This window comes from Triticum aestivum, chromosome 2D (genome assembly GCF_018294505.1).
Source record: "Triticum aestivum cultivar Chinese Spring chromosome 2D, IWGSC CS RefSeq v2.1, whole genome shotgun sequence".
NCBI lineage: Eukaryota > Viridiplantae > Streptophyta > Magnoliopsida > Poales > Poaceae > Triticum > Triticum aestivum.
The window spans coordinates 42,878,587-42,887,307 of record NC_057799.1 but is presented as its reverse complement, the minus strand read 5'-3'; positions in this window follow the sequence as shown (position 1 = coordinate 42,887,307).

Genomic DNA, 8,721 nt, shown 5'->3' with positions numbered 1-8,721 from the left:
CACTATAAGCCTTGCAAGCATTGTGACTAATGAGTTAGTTGCGGGATGATGTATTACGGAACGAGTAAAGAGACTTGCCGGTAACGAGATTGAACTAGGTATCGAGATACCGACGATCGAATCTCAGGCAAGTAACATACCGATGACAAAGGGAACAACGTATGTTGTTATGCGGTCTGACCGATAAAGATCTTCGTAGAATATGTAGGAGCCAATATGGGCATCCAGGTCCCGCTATTGGTTATTGACCGGAGAGGTGTCTCGGTCATGTCTACATAGTTCTCGAACCCAAAGGGTCCGCACGCTTAAAGTTACGATGACAGTTTTATTACGAGTTTATATGATTTGATGTACCGAAGGTTGTTCGGAGTCCCGGATGTGATCACGGACATGACGAGGAGTCTCGAAATGGTCGAGGCGTAAAGATTGATATATTGGACGACTATATTCGGACACCGGAAGTGTTCCGGAGAAGTTTCGGATTAAACCGGAGTGCCGGAGGGTTACCGGAACCCCCCGGGGAAGTATTGGGCCATAGTGGGCCTTGAGGGGAGAGAGAGGGCAGCAGCCAGGAGGTGGTGCGCCCCCTCCCAGGAGGAGTCCTAGTTGGACTAGGAGAGGGGGGCGCAGCCCCCTTTCCCTCTCCCTCTCCCTCTCTTTCCTTCCCCCTTCTTTTCCTAGTAGGACTAGGAAAGGGGAGTCCTACTCCTACTAGGTGGAGGACTCCCCCCCTCTCCTTGGCGCGCCCCATAGGCAGCCGACCTCCCCCTTGCTCCTTTATATACGGGGGCAGGGGGGCACCTAAGAACACACTTGATATACGATATTTTAGCCGTGTGCGGTGCCCCCCTCCACCAGATTACACCTCGATAATACCGTCGCGGAGCTTAGGCGAAGCCCTGCGTCGGTGGAACATCATCATCGTCACTACGCCGTCATACTGACGAAACTCTCCCTCAACACTCGGCTGGATCGGAGTTCGAGGGACGTCATCGAGCTGAACGTGTGTAGAACTTCGGAGGTGCCGTGCGTTTGGTACTTGATCGGTCGGATCGCGAAGATGTTCGACTACATCAACCGCGTTGTGATAACGCTTCCGCTGTCGGTCTACGAGGGTACGTGGACAACACTCTCCCCTCTCGTTGCTATGCATCACCATGATCTTGCGTGTGCGTAGGAAATTTTTTGAAATTACTACGTTCCCCAACAGTGGCATCCGAGCCTGGTTTTATGCGTTGATGCTATGCACGAGTAGAACACAAGTGAGTTGTGGGCGATATAAGTCATACTGCTTACCAGCATGTCATACTTTGGTTCAGCGGTATTGTGAGATGAAGCGGCCCGGACCGACATTACGCGTACGCTTACGCGAGACTGGTTTCACCGTTCGGAGCACTCGTTGCTTAAAGGTGACTGGCGGGTGTCTGTCTCTCTCACTTCAGTTGAACCGAGTGTGGCTACGCCCGGTCCTTGCGAAGGTTAAAACAGCACCAACTTGACAAACTATCGTTGTGGTTTTGATGCGTAGGTAAGAACGGTTCTTGCTAAGCCCGTAGCAGCCACGTAAAACTTGCAACAACAAAGTAGAGGACGTCTAACTTGTTTTTGCAGGGCATGCTGTGATGTGATATGGTCAAGACATGATGTTATATAATGTGTTGTATGAGATGATCATGTTTTGTAACCGAGTTATCGGCAACTGGCAGGAGCCATATGGTTGTCGCTTTATTGTATGAGATGCAATCGCCATGTAATAGTTTTACTTTATCACTAAGCGGTAGCGATAGTCGTAAAAACAATAAGTTGGCGAAACGACAACGATGCTACGATGGAGATCAAGGTGTCGCGCCGGTGACGATGGTGATCATGACGGTGCTTCGAAGATGGAGATCACAAGCACGGTGCTTCGGAGATGGAGATCACAAGCACAAGATGATGATGGCCATATCATATCACTTATATTGATTGCATGTGATGTTAATCCTTTATGCATCTTATTTTGCTTTGTTTGGCGGTAGCATAATAAGATGATCTCTCACTAAAATTTCAAGATAAAAGTGTTCTCCCTGAGTATGCACCGTTGCAAAAGTTTTTCGTGCTGAGACACCACGTGTTAATCGGGTGTGATAGGTTCTACGTTCAAATACAACGGGTGCAAAACAGTTGCACACGCGGAATACTCAGGTTAAACTTGACGAGCCTAGCATATGTACAGATATGGCCTCGGAACACAGAGACCGAAAGGTCGAGCGTGAATCATATAGTAGATATGTTCAACATAGTGATGTTCACCATTGAAACTACTCCATCTCACGTGTTAATCGGTCATGGTTTAGTTGCTTTGGATCACGTAATCACTTAAATGATTAGAGAGATGTCTATCTAAGTGGGAGTTCTTAAGTAATATGATTAATTGAACTTAAATTTATCCTGAACTTAGTACCTGATAGTATCTTGCTTGTCTATGTTAATTGTAGATATATGGCCCGTGCTGTTGTTCCGTTGAATTTTAATGCGTTCCTTGAGAAAGCTAAGTTGAAAGATGATGGTAGCAATTACACGGACTCGGTCCGTAACTTGTGGATTATCCTCATTGCTGCACAGAAGAATTACGTCCTGGAAGCACCGCTAGGTGCCAGGCCTCCTGCAAGAGCTACGCCAGAAGTTATGAACGTCCGGCAAAGCAAAGCTGATGACTACTCAATAGTTCAGTGTGCCATGCTTTACGGCTTAGAACCGGGACTTCAACGACGTTTTGAACGTCATGGAGCATATGAGATGTTCCAGGAGTTGAAGTTAATATTTCAAGCAAATGCCCGGATTGAGAGATATGAAGTCTCCAATAAGTTCTATAGCTGTAAGATGGAAGAGAATAGTTCTGTCAGTGAGCATATACTCAGAATGTCTGGGTATAATAATCACTTAATTCAACTTGGAGTTCAACTTCCGGATGATTGCGTCATTGACAGAATTCTTCAATCACTGCCACCAAGCTACAAGAGCTTCGTGATGAACTATAACATGCAAGGGATGGATAAGACGATTCCCGAGCTCTTCGCAATGCTAAAGGCAGCGGAGGTAGAAATCAAAAAGGAGCATCAAGTGTTGATGGTCAGTAAAACCACTAGTTTCAAGAAAAAGGGCAAAGGGAAGAAGAAAGGGAACTTCAAGAAGAATAGCAAGCAAGTTGCTGTTCAGGAGAAGAAATCCAAGTCTGGACCTAAGCCTGAAACTGAGTGCTTCTACTGTAAGCAGACTGGCCACTAGAAGCGGAACTGCCCCAAGTATTTGGCGGATAAGAAGGATGGCAAGGTTAACAAAGGTATATGTGATATACATGTTATTGATGTGTACCTTACTAATACTCGCAGTAGCACCTGGGTATTTGATACTGGTTCTGTTGCTAATATTTGCAGCTCAAAACAGGGGCTAAGGATTAAGCGAAGTTTAGCTAAGGACGAGGTGACGATGCGCGTGGGAAATGGTTCCAAAGTCGATGTGATCGCCGTCGGCACGCTACCTCTATATCTACCTTCGGGATTAGTTTTAGACCTAAATAATTGTTATTTGGTGCCAGCGTTGAGCATGAACATTATATCTGGATCTTGTTTAATGCGAGACGGTTATTCATTTAAATCAGAGAATAATGGTTGTTCTATTTATATGAATAATATCTTTTATGGTCATGCACCCTTGAAGAGTGGTCTATTTTTAATGAATCTCGATAGTAGTAATACACATATTCATAATGTTGAAGCCAAAAGATGCAGAGTTAATAATGACAGTGCAACTTATTTGTGGCACTGCCGTTTGGGTCATATCGGTGTAAAGCGCATGAAGAAACTCCATACTGATGGAATTTTGGAATCACTTGATTTTGAATCACTTGGTACTTGCGAACCGTGCCTTATGGGCAAGATGACCAAAACACCGTTCTCCGGAACTATGGAGAGAGCAACAGATTTGTTGGAAATCATACCTACAGATGTATGTGGTCCGATGAATATTGAAGCTCGTGGCGGATATCGTTATTTTCTCACCTTCACAGATGATTTGAGCAGATATGGGTATATCTACTTAATGAAACATAAAGTCTGAAACATTTGAAAAGTTCAAAGAATTTCAGAGTGAAGTTGAAAATCATCGTAACAAGAAAATAAAATTCCTACGATCTGATCGTGGAGGAGAATATTTGAGTTACGAGTTTGGTCTACATTTGAAACAATGCGGAATAGTTTCGCAACTCACGCCACCCGGAACACCACAGCGTAATGGTGTGTCTGAACGTCGTAATCGCACTTTACTAGATATGGTGCGATCTATGATGTCTCTTACTGATTTACCGCTGTCGTTTTGGTGTTATGCTTTAGAGACGGCTGCATTCACTCTAAATAGGACACCATCGAAATCCGTTGAGACGACGCCTTTTGAACTATGGTTTGGCAAGAAACCAAAGTTGTCGTATCTTAAAGTTTGGGGTTGCGATGCTTATGTGAAGAAACTTCAACCTGATAAGCTCGAGCCTAAATCGGAGAAATGTGTCTTCATAGGATACCCAAAGGAGACCGTTGGGTACACCTTCTATCACAGATCCGAAGGCAAGATATTTGTTGCTAGAAATGGATCCGTTCTGGAGAAGGAGTTTCTCTCGAAAGATGTGAGTGGGAGGAAAGTAGAACTTGATGAGGTAACTGTACCTGCTCCCTTATTGGAAAGTAGATCATCGCAGAGATCAGTTTCTGCGACACCTACACCAAGTAGTGAGGAAGTTAATGATAATGATCATGAAACTTCAGATCAAGTTATTACTGAACTTCGTAGGTCAACTAGATCAAGATCCACACCAGAGTGGTACGGTAATCCTGTTCTGGAGGTCATGTTACTAGACCATGGCGAACCCACGAACTATGAAGAAGCGATGGTGACCCCAGATTCCGAAAAATGGCTTGAAGCCATGAAATCCGAGATGGGATCCATGTATGAGAACAAAGTATGGACTTTGGTTGACTTGCCCGATGGTCGGCAAGCCATTGAAAATAAATGGATCTTCAAGAAGAAGACTGACGCTGATGGTAATGTTACTGTCTATAAAGCTCGACTTGTTGCGAAAGGTTTTCGACAAGTTCAAGGAATTGACTACGATGAGACCTTCTCACCCGTAGCGATGCTTAAGTCTGTCCGAATCATGTTAGCAATTGCCGCATTTTATGATTATGAAATTTGGCAAATGGATGTCAAAACTGCGTTCCTGAATGGATTTCTGGAAGAAGAGTTGTATATGATACAACCGGAAGGTTTTGTCGATCCAAAGGGAGCTAACAAAGTGTGCAAGCTCCAGCGATCCATTTATGGACTGGTGCAAGCCTCTCGGAGTTGGAATAAACACTTTGATAGTGTGATCGAAGCATTTGGTTTTATACAGACTTTTGGAGAAGCCTGTATTTACAAGAAAGTGAGTGGGAGCTCGATAGCATTTCTGATATTATATGTGGATGACATATTACTGATTGGAAATGATATTGAATTTCTGGATAGCATAAAGGGATACTTGAATAAGAGTTTTTCAATGAAAGACCTCGGTGAAGCTGCATATATATTAGGCATTAAGATCTATAGAGATAGATCAAGGTGCTTAATTGGACTTTCACAAAGCACATACCTTGACAAAGTTTTGAAGAAGTTCAAAATGGATCAAGCAAAGAAAGGGTTCTTGCCTGTACTACAAGGTGTGAGATTGAGTAAGACTCAATGCCCGACCACTGCAGAAGATAGAGAGAAGATGAAAGATGTTCCCTATGCTTCAGCCATAGGCTCTATCATGTATGCAATGCTGTGTACCAGACCTGATGTGTCCCTGGCTATAAGTTTAGCAGGGAGGTACCAAAGTAATCCAGGAGTGGATCACTGGACAGCGGTCAAGAACATCCTGAAATACCTGAAAAGGACTAAGGATATGTTTCTCGTATATGGAGGTGACAAAGAGCTCATCATAAATGGTTACGTTGATGCAAGCTTTGACACTGATCCGGACGATTCGAAATCGCAAACCGGATACGTATTTACATTGAACGGTGGAGCTGTCAGTTGGTGCAGTTCCAAGCAAAGTGTCGTGGCGGGATCTACGTGTGAAGCGGAATACATAGCTGCTTCGGAAGCAGCGAATGAAGGAGTCTGGATGAAGGAGTTCATAACCGATCTAGGTGTCATACCTAGTACATCGGGACCAATGAAAATCTTTTGTGATAATACTGGTGCAATTGCCTTAGCAAAGGAATCCAGATTTCACAAGAGAACCAAGCACATCAGAAGACGCTTCAATTCCATCCGGGATTTAGTCCAGGTGGGAGACATAGAAATTTGCAAGATACATACAGATCTGAATGTAGCAGATCCGTTGACTAAGCCTCTTCCACGAGCAAAACATGATCAGCACCAAGACTCCATGGGTGTAAGAATCATTACTATGTAATCTAGATTATTGACTCTAGTGCAAGTGGGAGACTGAAGGAAATATGCCCTAGAGGCAATAATAAAGTATTATATATTTCCTTATATCATGATATATATTTATTATTCATGCTAGAATTGTATTAACCGGAAACATAATACATGTGTGAATACATAGACAAACAAAGTGTCACTAGTATGCCTCTACTTGAATAGTTCGTTAATCAAAGATGGTTATGTTTCCTAGCCATAGACATGAGTTGTCATTTGATTAACGGGATCACCTCATTAGGAGAATGACGTGATTGACATGACCCATTACATTAGCTTAGCACCCGATCGTTTAGTATGTTGCTATTGCTTTCTTCATGACTTATACATGTTCCTATGACTATGAGATTATGCAACTCCCGTTTACCGGAGGAACACTTTGTGTGCTACCAAACGTCACAACGTAACTGGGTGATTATAAAGGTGCTCTACAGGTGTCTCCAAAGGTACTTGTTGGGTTGGCGTATTTCGAGATTAGGATTTGTCACTCCGATTGTCGGAGAGGTATCTCTGGGCCCACTCGGTAATGCACATCACTATAAGCTTGCAAGCATTGTGACTAATGAGTTAGTTGCGGGATGATGTATTACGGAACGAGTAAAGAGACTTGCCGGTAACGAGATTGAACTAGGTATCGAGATACCGACGATCGAATCTCGAGCAAGTAACATACCGATGACAAAGGGAACAACGTATGTTGTTATGCGGTCTGACCGATAAAGATCTTCGTAGAATATGTAGGAGCCAATATGGGCATCCAGGTCCCGCTATTGGTTATTGACCGGAGAGGTGTCTCGGTCATGTCTACATAGTTCTCGAACCCAAAGGGTCCGCACGCTTAAAGTTACGATGATAGTTTTATTATGAGTTTATATGATTTGATGTGCCGAAGGTTGTTCGGAGTCCCGGATGTGATCACGGACATGACGAGGAGTCTCGAAATGGTCGAGACGTAAAGATTGATATATTGGACGACTATATTCGGACACCGGAAGTGTTCCGGAGAAGTTTCGGATTAAACCGGAGTGCCGGAGGGTTACCGGAACCCCCCGGGGAAGTATTGGGCCTTAGTGGGCCTTGAGGGGAGAGAGAGGGCAGCAGCCAGGAGGTGGTGCGCCCCCTCCCAGGAGGAGTCCTAGTTGGACTAGGAGAGGGGGGCACAGCCCCCTTTCCCTCTCCCTCTCCCTCTCTTTCCTTCCCCCCTTCTTTTCCTAGTAGGACTAGGAAAGGGGAGTCCTACTCCTACTAGGAGGAGGACTCCCCCCCTCTCCTTGGCGCGCCCCATAGGCAGCCGGCCTCCCCCTTGCTCCTTTATATACGGGGGCAGGGGGGCACCTAAGAACACACTTGATATACGATATTTTAGCCGTGTGCGGTGCCCCCCTCCACCAGATTACACCTCGATAATACCGTCGCGGAGCTTAGGTGAAGCCCTGCGTCGGTGGAACATCATCATCGTCACTACGCCGTCGTACTGACGAAACTCTCCCTCAACACTCGGCTGGATCGGAGTTCGAGGGACGTCATCGAGCTGAACGTGTGTAGAACTTCGGAGGTGCCGTGCGTTCGGTACTTGATCGGTCGGATCGCGAAGACGTTCGACTACATCAACCGCGTTGTGATAACGCTTCCGCTGTCGGTCTACAAGGGTACGTGGACAACACTCTCCCCTCTCGTTGCTATGCATCACCATGATCTTGCGTGTGCGTAGGAAATTTTTTGAAATTACTACGTTCCCCAACATATTTGCCGTCAGCCGATTCTTTGCCGTCCGCTGGATGACGGCAAAGAAGGTCTTTGCCATCCGCTTACAGAAAACGGACGGCAAAGAACTGGCTGATGGCAAAGAAATTCTTTGCCATCAGCCATTTCTTTGCCGTCAGCTAGCGGACGGCAAAGAATCTTTGCCGTCAGCTGGCAGATGGCAAACATAGAGGTGGCCCCCACTAATGAGCTGATTAAGAAAAACATAACGGCCCCCCTCTTTGCCGTCCGCTGGCAGACGGCAAAGACAAGAAAAGCGGATGGCAAAGGCGGGGCGGATGGCAAAGAACTAACCTAACTAACGGCCCATCCCCACCCCGCCCCTCCATCTCTCTGTTTCTCTCCCTCTCTCCTCCCCGACGAAAACAGCCACTACTACGCCGCCCCCGACGCCCGCCGCCGCCTGCCGCCGCCCCCACCACCCGCCGCCGGTTGCCCCATCCAACTACCCCGCCGCCT